Here is a 14,174-nt window from a genome sequence, read left to right as displayed (position 1 = left end):
ATATCTTTTATCAAGATAAATTTGTTGATGATCTTACTAAACCACTTACTTTGCCATGCCATCAGTTGCTTTGTCATAAGTTCATTGTGGTCCCTATCCCATTGAACTTGAGGGGGGATGTTAGAGCATATAGTTCAGTTGGACCATCCTGTGTATTAGATCCAGTTCAAGAACTGGCGTTGGCTAAATACTCCATGATAAGCAACAAAAGATAGTTGCCAAAGCTATCTACATTACCTATTAAACTGTGTTTAGTTGTGTGTGTGTATTCCTTTGTGTAGTTTTAGAAATAGCTAAACTCAATTTTTGTTAGTCAAACAGAGATTTGCCTATACATCAAAATAGTAAAACTCAATTTGTGAGACTTACTTTTTTTTTACCTCATTTCTTTCACTTCACCCCAACCATCCCCATCACCACCACCACCACCACCACCACCACCATTACTACCACCATTTTTTTCACTTTACCCTTATCATCCCCACCACCATTCATCACCATTTTCACCACTGCCATCTACCATCATCACTCTTACCACCACCACTATACTCACCATTTGTTAGTACTTGGATGCTCCAATGCAGAATTGTTGTGGAGTGAAGAACTCAATGTTACGCTCAAAATTGCCAGAGAGGTCCATACTCTCAACTCACTTATAATTTAAATGTTTTTCTTGTAACCGTTTCTGTTATTGTTTCTATATGTTTTCCATATTTTTTCACTGCATTTATAAACTTGTAAGGAGTTTAGGTTTGGGGACACATTCCTAGGAGAAATCCCTTCACCCCCAAAAGACACGTCTCTTTGTATTTGAACATTGTGATTGTTGGAATACCCCCAGCAGTCACCTTATGGCCATATAGCCTTACATCTCCCACTTGGCCATAAGGGATTTCCTATGTTTATATGCTTGTTCTAAATCAAAACCTTGCATACACACTTTTTGAGTGATCTTTACTCACTCACAACTTAGACATATTTGAGTCCCATCTGATTCATATGTCTAGTGAAAACATCTTCAGTGACTACCTTGGTTAGCGAATTTGCTACCATGTCACTTGAAGAAATATATCATGAATATATTGATATTTAACTTCAATATGCTTACTTTTAGAGCTATCAGCTTCTATTTGTATTAGTTTTATAATAGCTTTATTGTAACAATAAAGTTGAATTGGATCTTTTGAAATATCCAATTTCAACTCATTTAAGAAGTGATTTATCCACACACCAAATGTAGTTGTCATGTTACAGACAATATACTCAGCTTCTTAGGTATGTTGTGTCACACACTCTTGTTTCTTGCATGATCATGTAATTACTCCACCTCCTAACACAAATATATAACCAGAGGTGGACTTTGCTTCATCTTTATCACCAGCAAAGTCAGCATCTGAGTAGCCTACAAGCTTTAAACTATCTGACTGATAGCATAGCTTGAGTTCCTTAGTTCCTTTTAAATATTAAAAAATCATTTTCACTGCTTCCCAATAAGAGAGCCTAGGATTACTTTGATACCTACTCACTAGACTTACATCAAAACTTAAATCAGGTTTAGTGCAAAACATTGTATACATCAGGCTTTCAATTGCCTGAGCATATGAAACATTTAACTTTTCTTGTCCATCTTTTGGACAATCATTCTTACTTAGTTTTTGGCATTTTATTACAAGAGAACCCTTTGCCTTGGTACTTTCTATTATAAATTTTTTTAGAATGTGGTCAAGATATTTTTCTTGATTTTGACATAGCAATCTCAATTTTCTATCTCTCTTTATCTTAATTTCAAGGATATATGAAGCTACACCCATATCCTTTATTTCAAATCGAGAACTTAACCATGATTTAGTCATATTTATTTTGTCTATATCGTTTCTTACAATTAATACATCATCAACATAAAGGGATAACACAGTAAACTTACTCTCACTATTCTTGGCATATAGATAGTGGTCCAAACTATTTGCCTCATAACCCAATTTGGTTATAACATTATAAAAAGTCAAATACCAATGCTTAAGTCCATACAAGAATTTATTTAACTTGTATACCTTATCCTCTTGACCCTTAATTTCAAAAAAAAATTGGTTATTATAATGGTTGTTTTGAATCAGGTCTAGTGCAAAACATTATATACATCAGGCTTTCAATTGCCTGAGCATAGAAAACATTCAACTTTTCTTGTCCATCTTTTGGACAGTCATTCTTACTTAGTTTTTGGCATTTTATTATAAGAGAACCCTTTGCCTTGGTACTTTCTATTATAAATTTCTTTAGAATGTGGTCAAGATATTTTTCTTGATTTAGACATAGCAATCTCAATTTTCTATCTCTCTTTATCTTAATTCCAAGGATATATGAAGCTACACCCATATCCTTTATTTCAAATTGAGAACTTAACCATGATTTAGTCATATTTATTTTGTCTATATCATTTCCTACCATTAATATATCATCAACATAAAGGGGTAACACAATAAACTTACTCTCACTATTCTTGGCATATACACAGTGGTCTAGACTATTTGCCTCATAACCCAATTTGGTTATAACATTATGAAAAGTCAAATACCACTGCTTAAGTCCATACAATAATTTATTTAACTTGTATACCTTATCCTCTTGACCCTTAATTTCAAAAATTTTTGGTTATAATAATGGCTATTTTGAATTTCATGTTAACCATTGTTGTGTGAAGGATGGTCGTATAGAGAATTGTCTTCTATATGGAACAAGTAGGAAAAAGCTTTTATTAGTTTCATATAGGCAACACATCAAAAGAGGCTTATATTGGTGAGAAGACATCCATTGGTTAGTGGCACAAGAGGTTTGGTTATCCTGCACTTAGTATAATGCAACAAATGTTAGATAATTTTGAGTTGCGATATGATAAGTTTTTTTATAATAATGTGTGAAGTGTGTTTGAAAGGAAAAAAATATAATTTACCTTTTGAACGTTTCTCAAACACTTCTTATAGTCCTTTAGATAATTTATTCTGATGTGTGAGGGTCTGCCTCAGTGACTTGCAATAATAGTGATAGATATAACATTACATTCATAGATGGTTATTCTAAGTTTGCTTGGCTTTATATCATTAAGCATAAATCCGATATGATGAATGGTTTTAAAAATTTTAAGATGCATGTTGAAAATATCATGAGAAAAAAGTAAACTTAACAATGATTTAGTCATATTTATTTTGTCTATATCATTTCTTACAATTAATATATCATCAATATAAAGGGATAATACAATAAACTTACTCTCAGTATTCTTGGCATATACACAGTGGTCCAGACTATTTGTCTTATGACCTAATTTGGTTATAACATTATAAAAAGTCAAATACCACTGCTTAAGTTCATACAAGAATTTATTTAACTTGTATAACTTATCCTCTTGACCCTTAATTTAAAAAAAAATTGGTTGCTGCATAAAAATAATTTTATTTAATTCACCATTTAAGAAGACCGCTTTCATATCCATTTGATATAGGTCAAGATTAAAATAAACTGTCAATGCCAAAATGATATGAATAGATGCCAGATTGACTACAAGAGAGTAAGTTTCTTCATAATTAATCCCTTCTCGTTGGCAATAGTCTTTTGCTACTAATTTTGCCTTGAATTTATCAATAGATCTATCTACCTTAAGTTTTTTCTTGAGAACCCACTTACTACCAATTGCCCTATATCTATTAGGCAAAGTGACTAGTTTCCAAACTCCGTTCTTTTTTATGAAGTCCAACTCATCTTTCATTGCTTCTTTTTATACTTCAAACTCATTAAAAACAATTGCATCTTCAAAACTTAAGTTATCAAGTGTTTTATCAAAATCCATAGAATAACATAATTTTTCACTCAAGAATCCATAATAATTATTCAAATACGATGGAGGAGTTTTTGTTCTTTTCTATTCAATTACTGGTTATAAAATTTTCTCATTATTCACAACTAGATTGTTATGCTCTAACTCTTGATTTGGTACCCCAAAATCATTTATGATATCCAGAATGACACTATCATCTTCAAGATAAAAAATACTTTCTTTTGTTTCTAGGAATTCTACATATCTACTCTCTATAAATTCTTTTTGAGAATTATATAGATGATATCATGTTGATCATTTTGGCTATTTTATGAAGATGCATTTGATAGTTTTGCTATCTAACTTGTTTCTTATTTAACTGGGAATTAACACATGAGCAGGTGACCATCACTTTTGTAAATGAGTCAAGTCTGACTTCCTACCAGTCCATAATTCATTGAGTGTAAGCTCTACAGCCTTAGAATGAACCTTTTTTAGGATATACATGACAGTGCAAATTGCTTCTCCCAAGAACTTCTTGAAAAGATTTGCATTTGCCAACATAAACCTTGTCATATTCAATAAAGTTCTATTCATTCATTTTGCTACACCATTCTGTTATGGTGTGTAACACCCCGGATTTCCAAAACAAAGCTAAGTTAAAATTTTCATGAATTTCTTTTTTTTTTTTCTTTGCAGCGGAACTTACAAAAACTTTTAGCAGCAGAATCAGACGATAATGAGTCGTCAGTTTTAGAAAACCCCAGGCACATTACAGGTATGTGGCCAATCAACTCATTAACCACCAAAGTATTTCATTTTATCGAAAACCATATGTTTATTACAACATCACTGCTTGGAAAAGCAGTATAGGTTCAATAAAAGGAAGCAGTACAACTCTGTCTAGAGAAACCCTGAAACTCGATGCCGCCTTGCTCCACATATCGTAACGCAGGTCCAACACCTGAAATCCCCATTAAACGGGGTCAGAACCACTGATGGTCTGGTAAGCAATCAATCGCATGTCCATTCAACTCAAGTAAATACGTTAACCATTCAGGGTCGCAGTTCGCAATAACAACGCTCAAGTCTCCATGACTTAGCGTATATCGCAAGAGCCTCCTTAGGGCTATAAGTTGAACATCTGCTCAAGTCTTCATGACTTAGAGCAAGCCTCATCAGGGTTGTGATTTGAATAACCGCTTAAGTCTCCACAACTTAGCCTTGACCCCTTCCGGGTCACAAAGGGATGTCTAGCTCAAGTCTTCATACTTGGCACATCCGTATCTCACGTATCTAAGAACAACTCCTCGAGCTTCGCTTAGTCAGGCGGATACAACACGGGTCTTTGCCTAGTCGGTCCAGTCGTATACCGATCATGACACCTTCACAAAGGTTATGCAGGACTGACTCAACAACGTCTATACACTCATACATTCAAGCATCGCTGAACTTAGAGCTAATGCATTATTTCGATAATTAACCTCTTCCATCCTTGGTACGCAGGCGAAGCAATTGTCCAGGCATCAACTCGACGTTCTGGGGGTTGATTATTCTATGTATTTTAGATACCCCAAAGGTCTGTTGACCCTATCCATAGTAGGACAATGTGTTTCAACTGGGAGAACCCTACTAGACCCATATTCTGATGCATCCTTTACTTGCAGTAGTTGGGTTCAATCCTTAGATCTTAAGGATAACCACGACCCCAAAACCCATGAGTGATTAAGGCCATCGTGGACTCTATCAGGTCCAAAGTTTAATACATGTCACTCAAGGTTGTACCATCACTGTCATTCCACAGTGAACATAATTCCTGAAGGGGTCTGCCAGTCTTACAATTACTTGGACAGATATTTACATGCCATTTAGGCAGCCCGTGCCTCAGCACTATGGGAGTATGTACCCGACCCCATTTAGTATGCCCCAACACAGTCATCAACTGAGGGGGATACCCCTAACACGATTTTCAACTGCGGGGTATATGTGACCTTAAGTCTTATTCATATGCATGCAGAACACCGCTCTCGGCACTGCGGCCATCACGAGCATCACACCTCTTCTGGGTGAAAACAACACACTCTTGCTCTTCGGCCCTTACGAGTCTGGTTGTGTAACCGTTTTCAATGAGCATGCATATAACTCGATCTAAATAGATCGGCTGCTCGGCGTATTTTTACGCAACGAGTCAAAACTTAGTTAAGGCGCAACCTCTACTTTGGCTCAGCGGCCCATACGAGTAAGGTGCCCTCACAGGCACAGGGATACGAGTCATTCTGGCATCGTTCCATCAATGGACATCATTATGTTGTTCAACTGGTTCCAACATCTCTTCTGCCAATCATTTCGTCAGCACCTCTCCTGCTCTATCGGCAGTGGTGCGATGAACCTTTCTACATCGTAGAAAGCGTGAACTGGGTAGCACTCTGTTATATGACATAGTATACTGCTATGTTCTTTCTGAGCTATTCTTAGCTTCTTTCAGAAATTTCAGCAACACTTCCTCTCTTTAACGGAGAAAGTGTGCGTTTCTTTTATCCATTTCAGTGACATCTCCCCTCTTTGGCGAGAAATCACTACGCTTAACTCAGGAAATGGATGTGCACCGTTGTGTGTACCTTGCATCTATCAAGGTTGTAGGAACCTTGGGCCATATCCAGGCCATATGTAATTGACTTAGTATTTACGAAAAGAGCATTTTGCCAAAAGGCGAAGCCTTTCAAATAGGGGCTTCATTCGTCAAGCAGAATCTTGAATGAGCAGCGGTAAGAGAATCACATTGACGATTTCGAGTTGATCTCCATTTGAACACTCATTTTACGCGCCATATATGTAGTATAAGCAGAAGACTGTGCTTTATACAACGGCGACGTAAAGAAAATGCATATACATATTGTTCAGGGTGTGTAACTGAACGAAATATTCTACATATATATTTGCAGAAAGCAGAAGCCTTGGTGTCTTTCAACACAACGGCGTAAGTAAATGCATAATCGAAAATTGCTGAAAGCAGGAGCCTTGGCATCATACGATGCGACAATGAATGGTAAATTACAAAGCCTGTGCGATATAAGACGCATCAGTAGTATCCAGTCGATATACAACTAAGTTTGTATCAAATGAGAGTTACGAGGCGAGCGAGTGAACACCGAAGTGTTCTAAAGGGCTCAACCAAGAACTATGGTAAGATACCATTTTTAAAAACGCATATACTGCGTATTCAACATATATATTCGACGATAGTTACGAGGCGAGCGGTTGAACACCGGAGTGTTCCAAAGGGCTCAACCAAGAACTAGGATCACATATTATTTCAGAAAGTATATGCTATATACAAACAATCAAATACTCAAGAGAGATGGATCAACGAAGCGAACTTACTTCAAATCATGGAAGAAACGACTATGGGGTACTTCTTCTGCTTCGAGCCTTCCTTCAAGAGGTCAGACTAAGTCAGATGAAGCTGACTTAGTTGAGAAAGATGTAGAGTAGGTCGAGCTGCTCAACCTATGTGGTTTAACTAAATTGGGTTCGGTCCAAGTCAACTGGGTTCAGCATGTTCGAACTCAGCCCAAGTAAGCTAAGTCTGGGTTCAGAAATCCAAACTAGAATCTTGACCAAAAAGGACTTTGACTTTGACTTCAAACCCAACTAGGTTCAAGTCAAGTCAATTGGGTTTGGACTAGGTCAAGTAGGTTCAGACCTAGGTCAGGTGGGCTAGGACCAGGTCAGGCCGGCTCAGACCAGGTCAGGTGGGCTCAGGTGGGCTAGGCTAGGTAGGGGAGGTTTAGGAGAGAAGGAGAGAGAGGGATGACGATTTTTCAAGGAGGGGGGCTCCTCTATTTATAGGCCAAGGAAGGCAAGCCTTCCTTGCCTTTCTAAAGGATAAGCCTTATCCACTTAAAGGATAAGGCTTAGCCTATTTACTAAACTACCCCTTGCTTTAAATTAAAGACAAGAGGTTCCTTTGGTGTGGGGCCCATATGGAAATTCCATGGGATATTTTTGTGGGTCTCACCAGATATTTTCTGAGAAATATTTTTGTGGGTCCCACCAACATTTCCGTGGGTCCCTCAAAAATTTTGGCTTTTCGGCTATTTTTTTCAAAAAAATCTGAGTACACCATTCTCTTTGTATTGATGTGACTAAGAAAGTTGGTTCGAGGAAATCTCTTGATTTTGTCCAGGTAGAAAGCTATGGCTTCTAGAGTGTTTGAGCATATATTCGCAAAGCGATGAATATCTTAAGTATAACTGGTTCACAGGAATTGATTTGTTTCGCATTCTGAGAAAAAATGTTATTTTTACCGGTAAATGCCTCATGAATTTTATTCAGATTTTGTCTGAAAAATTACGGGTCTTACATCATTACCCCCTTAAAGGAATTTTGTCCGCAAAATCTAGTGAAGAGTACAAAGTGAATAACTGAGGATACTTATCCCGCATATCAGATTCGGGCTTCCAAGTGCAGTCATCGATTCCATGATGTTGTCATTTCACTTTAACAAGTGGAATGACCTCTTTTCTTAGCACTTGCTCCCGTCGGTCTATGATCTCTACTGACCTTTCCTCCATCGTCATGTCTTCTCGAATGTCAATATCTTCATGTTGGATGATGTGAGAAGGGTCATGAATATATTTTCTAAGCATTGATACATGGAATACATTGTGTATCAGTGCATACTGCGGTGATAATGCTACTCGGTAGGCGGTCTCTCTGATCCGTCTCAAAACTTTAAAGGGACCAATGAACCTGAGGCTGAGCTTCCCCTTCTTTCTAAAATGAAACACACTCTTGGTTGGGGAGACCTTGATGAAAACCTTATCCCCAACCGCAAAAGTGAGCTCCCTACGCCTTTGATATGTGTAACTCTTCTGTCGACTCTGAGCAGTCAGTAGCTTCTTTATGATCATGTGGACCTGCTCAGTATAATGCTGCAACACAATGGGCGAGTCCAAGGTCCGTTCACCCACTTCACCCCAATGGATTGGAGATCGACAAGGTCATCCGTATAAGGCTTTATACGGTGCCATCCCAATGCTAGCGTGATGGCTATTATTATAAGCAAATTCAGCTAACGCTAGGTGAGAATCCCAATCACCTTTATATTCCAATATACAGGCTCTTAGTATATCTTCTAGAGTTTGTATGGTTCACTCAGATTGCCCATCAATTTAAGGATGAAATGCTGTACTGAACTTGAGTTTCGTCCCCAGGGCTCTCTGCAACTGCTCCCAAAAGTGAGAGGTGAACTTCGGGTCACGATCAGATATGATCGATATCAGCACTCCATGGAGTCTGACGATTTTCCGAACATAGATTTCTGTCAATCATTCCGTGGAGTATCGAGTGTTGATTGGCAGAAAATGAGCAGACTTGGTGAGTCTGTCTACGATCACCCATATTGAATCATGCTGTCTCTTGGATCGAGGTAACCCTACAATGAAATCTATCGTAATGCCTTCCCATTTCTATTTCGGAATCTCGATCTGTTGTATTTTTCCACTAGGTCGTTGATGTTCGATTTTGACTTGCTGGTAGATCAAACACTTCGAGACAAACGTAGCCACGTCCCGTTTCATACCCCTCCACCAGTACTTTCTTTGTAAGTCCTAAAACATTTTTGTACCTCCAGGATGGATAGTGTACTTGCTACTATGAGCCTCCTGGAGTACTTTCTTTCTTAGCTTAGGGTTATTTGGAACCCAAATTCTTTCTTCCATCCATATTCCTCCATCTTCTTTCAAATGGAAGAAAGTATCATCCTTTTTAGCACGAACTTTTAATTCCAAGTACTGGGGGTCCCTGAATTGTTCGGCTACAATGCGATCGAGGATCTCGATATGGATTGTCAAACATGAGAATCGAATCTTTTCTATTTCAGCCAAGAATGGCTTTCAGTTGACAAAATCCTCCATCAGCTTCCATTATCCTGCGAGGCTGGCAAGAGTGCCAACAGTCTTCCGACTAAGAGCATCCGCTACGACATTCACCTTTTCAGGGTGATAGGAAAGTGTGAATTCATAGTCTTTGAGGAATTCCAGCCATCGTCGTTGCCGTATATTGAGTTCTTTTTGAGAAAAGAGGTATTTTAGCTTTTTATGGTCCAACATGACCTCAAATTTCTCTCATACAGGTAGTGTCGCCAGATTTTTAGGGCGAACACCACTGCGGCAAGCTCAAGACCGTGGGTTGGATAGTTTTTCTCATGAATCCTTAATTGCCGTGAGGCATAAGCGATCACTTTGCCGTGTTGCATCAACATGCAACCCAGACCCGTCTCCGAGGCATCAGTATAAGCCACGAAGCCTCCCTGACCAGAAGGTAGAGTAAGAACAGGAGCAGTAGTAAGCCTCTGTTTGAGAACTTCAAAGCATTCCTTACACTGGTCGTTCTATTCAAACTTGACTCCCCTTTTCAATAATTTCGTCATGGGTACGACGATTCGGGAGAAGTCTTGGATGAACTTCTGATAGTATCTGGCAAGTCCAAGGAAGCTACGGACCTCAGTGATATTTTCTGGTTGCTTCCAATCCATCACAGCTTCCACCTTTGCAGGATTCACTGCAATCCCATCTTTTGAGATCACATGGTCAAGGAACATCACTTTGTCTAGCCAGAATTCACATTTTGAAAACTTGACATAGAGTTGGTTATCTTGAAGGGTTTTCAAGACTATTCTCAAGTGCTCATTGTGCTGTTCCTTATTCTTTGAATATACAAGAATGTTATTAATGAAGACGATGACAAAGCTGTCTAAAAATGGTCTGAATATCTGATTCATCAGATCCATGAAGGCAGTAGGCGCATTAGTGAGTCCGAAGGGCATTACTACGAACTCATAATGGCCATATCTCATTCTGAAGGCAGTTTTGGGTATATCCTCCTCTTTAACCATGAATTGATGATACCCGAACCTGAGGTCGATCTTGGAGAATACTCTAGCAGTTCTGAGTTGATCGAATAAGTCCTCAATCTGAGGCAACGGGTACTTATTTTTAACAGTTGCCTGGTTAAGCATCTGATAGTCGATGCATAACCGAAAGGATTCATCCTTCTTATTTACAAACAGCACCGGGCTCCCCATGGTGATACACTCGGACGGATGAACCCTTGCTCCATCAGTTCTTCTAACTGACATTTCAACTCAGTGAGTTCAGCATGCGCCATTCGATACAGAGCTTTGAATATCGGCGTTGTTTTAGGTAAGGATTGAATTCCAAATTCAACCTCATGAAGTGGCGGAAGTCCTGACAATTCCTCAGAAAACACATTGGAAAACTCTCGCACCACTTCCAAACTCTTAAGAGGCTGGTCGTTGGATTTTTCCACCGAGAGACTCAACAGGAAGGCCACACAACCCTTCTTAAGGTATTTTTGTACCTTAAGTGCTGATATGAGTCTTTTCTATGGAACATGTTTGGATAACCGGTATTCCATCTTAGGCAATCCCGATCGAGATAGGATCACTCTACCTTCGCAGCACAAAATCTTGGCATTATTCTGGGCCAACCAATTCATTCCCAGAATGACATCATATTGTACCATATCGATCAGGATGGCATCAGTAGGCAAGTGTTGCTCAGCTATCTCAATAACTAATTTTTTCACACACTGGATACATTTGGTGCGTGAACCCAATGGGTTGTATACTTCTATCATTTTATCAACTGGTTGCACCAAAGCGTGGAGTTGTTCGGTGAAATCATCAGAGATAAAGGTATGAGTAGCACCACAATCAAACAAGACATAAGCTGCATGTTCATTAATAGGTACGGTGCCTTCAATCAGGTCACTATTTTCGACTTGTTCAGTCGTTACAACATATACACGACCTACAGCAGGCCTTTGTTCTATTCTAGGCGACGGTCGTTGGAACTGAGATCGTTGTGGTGCTTGTCAAGAGGGTCCGACAGATCCGACACTACTCCTCTGTTCATTTGCAGTCTTCTTGGTGCAATCACTTATAAAGTGACCCATTTTGCCACAATATAGGCAACCACCAATGTCACGAGGACATGGCTTCCCAGGGTGGTTTACACGACACTTCAAGAAGCTGAAACTGGACTGTTGACCATTCAGAGTCGTGTTCTGTCTTGGCCTTACGACTTGTTGAGTATTGTTTCTACCTTGGAACTTTTTCTTTTGAAAGGGTTGTCATGAACCCTGGCCACTTGGGAACGTCCTCTTGTGGTTCCCACCGTTAACTATGGGCTTCTTTGCTACAATCACTTTAGATCGGGCATAATCCTCCTAGATTTTTGAAGTTGCTGCCATTGCCGCTTGAAAAGTTGAGGGCATGCTCGTTATCACTCGAGATCGCAGCCCTTCGCGCAGACCATTCACATACTTGTCGGCCCTTTCTTGGTCTGTCTCGAAGAACCGAGAGCAATACCGCTCAAGGTTTTGAAATTTGGTGGTATAGTCCATCAGACTCATACCGCCCTGCTCCAACTCCAGAAACTCAATTTTCTTCTTGTTTCTGGAATGCAATGGAAAGCGGTTATCCATGAAGGTTCTCCGAAAGTCAGTCCAAGGAATGACTTCGACTTGTGAGAACTGACTAAGCCTGGTGGTATCCCACCACTTTCGGGCATTATCTTTCAATCGGTACGTGCCAAAATTTGTCTTTTTCTCTTTCGGTACGCCCAATACCAGGAAGGTAGGTTCAGTCTCTTGGATTCAATTCTCTGCTATTTCTGGATCTACCGATGAAAACTGGCGGGTCAAGTTTGAGGAACTTCTCATAAGTTATTCCTCCCAAGTTCTCATTGCGAGGTGTGACTCGTTCTGGCCTCATTTCGCGAATGGCTATAACCCGGTTGTTGAGCGTCTTCAGCAAGAATCCTTGCATATGGGACTCTTCGCTCGGCATGGTTCTCCTCATCGTAGAAGTCATTTATCTATTCACACACGAGCACTTGTTTTTAGTTTCTCGATGTATATGAGGAAGTAAAAACTTTATTTACTTATATACATTCATTTACACAAGCATCACCTTAAACACAAATGTCATGCCGCACTAGCAGACTTAGGCGGTAAGAAACTATATACATGAGTCTATTGACTCTAAAACATCATCAGTCTCTTAAGACCTGGATTTCCTTGATGAAGATGAACTCATAAAAGTCCATTTGTGACCACATTGCCTTGGTTTAGGCACGACAAGAGTCGGCTTGGGTGACACTTCCGTACTCTCAAGCAAGTTTTGGGGATAGATGAGGGATGCCGGTCCACTCTCCCAATTGGCAGTATCGAGACTTGTGAAATCTGAAATTATGATCGGTGAATAAAAGGAATCCCTTCTTTCATTCGAGTCATTCAAGCTCGGCGTATGTGATGCCGGATGGTAGCTTGGCGAGTGATTGACTTCTACGAAGAAGTTCAAATCGAAGTCTCTCAGCCTTGGTGATCCATCATAAGTCGTTGGGGTATGGTTGCTCCCAACACTTGAGTGATGCGGTCCACTGACACGCGAGGTCTCATCCCTAAGACCCTTTGCTGCCCTCCGACCCATATCAGCGGTATATTTTCTTTGGCATTTGTTGGCGGAATGCCCATCCTCGCCATGAAACTGGCAGTCTTGGAGTTCATACGGGCATATCCATTCATCGTGCATGATATTACATCGATAGCAATAACTGCGAGAGTCGTGAGTTGCCATCTATACAAAGATGCACCCAGATCAGAACAAAAGTATAAAATTTATACTTACAGTGCGATATCGTGAACAAGACGAATCTTGAACCAGGTTTCTCAGACATGCTCTTATACCAATTCTGTAACACCCCGGATTTCCAAAACAAAGCTAAGTTAAAATTTTCATGAATTTCTTTTTTTTTTCTTTGCAGCGGAACTTACAAAAACTTTTAGCAGCAGAATCAGACTATAATGAGTCGTCAGTTTTAGAAAACCTCAGACACATTACAGGTATGTGACCAAGCAACTCATTGATCACCAAAGTGTTCCATTTTATCGAAAATCAAATTTTTATTACATCACTGCTTGAAAAAGCAGTATAGGTTCAATAAAAGGAAGCAGTACTACTCTGTCCAGAGAAACCCTGGAGCTTGATGCCGCCTTGCTCCACATATCATAATGCAGGCCCAACACCTGAAAACTCCATTAAACGGGGTCAGAACCACTGATGGTCTGGTAAGCAATCAATCGCATGTCCATTTAACTCAAGTAAATACATTGACCATTCAGGGTCGCAGTTCGCAATAACGACGCTCAAGTCTCCACGACTTAACGTATATCGCAAGAGCCTCCTCAGGGCTATGAGTGAACATCTGCTCAAGTCTTCATGACTTAGAGCAAGCCTCATCAGGGTTGTGATTTGAATAACCGCTTAAGTCTCCACGAC

The sequence above is a fragment of the Nuphar pumila genome, chromosome 12 (assembly GCF_984573655.1).
Source record: "Nuphar pumila chromosome 12, dmNupPumi1.hap1.1, whole genome shotgun sequence".
NCBI lineage: Eukaryota > Viridiplantae > Streptophyta > Magnoliopsida > Nymphaeales > Nymphaeaceae > Nuphar > Nuphar pumila.
This window is presented reverse-complemented; position numbering follows the sequence as displayed.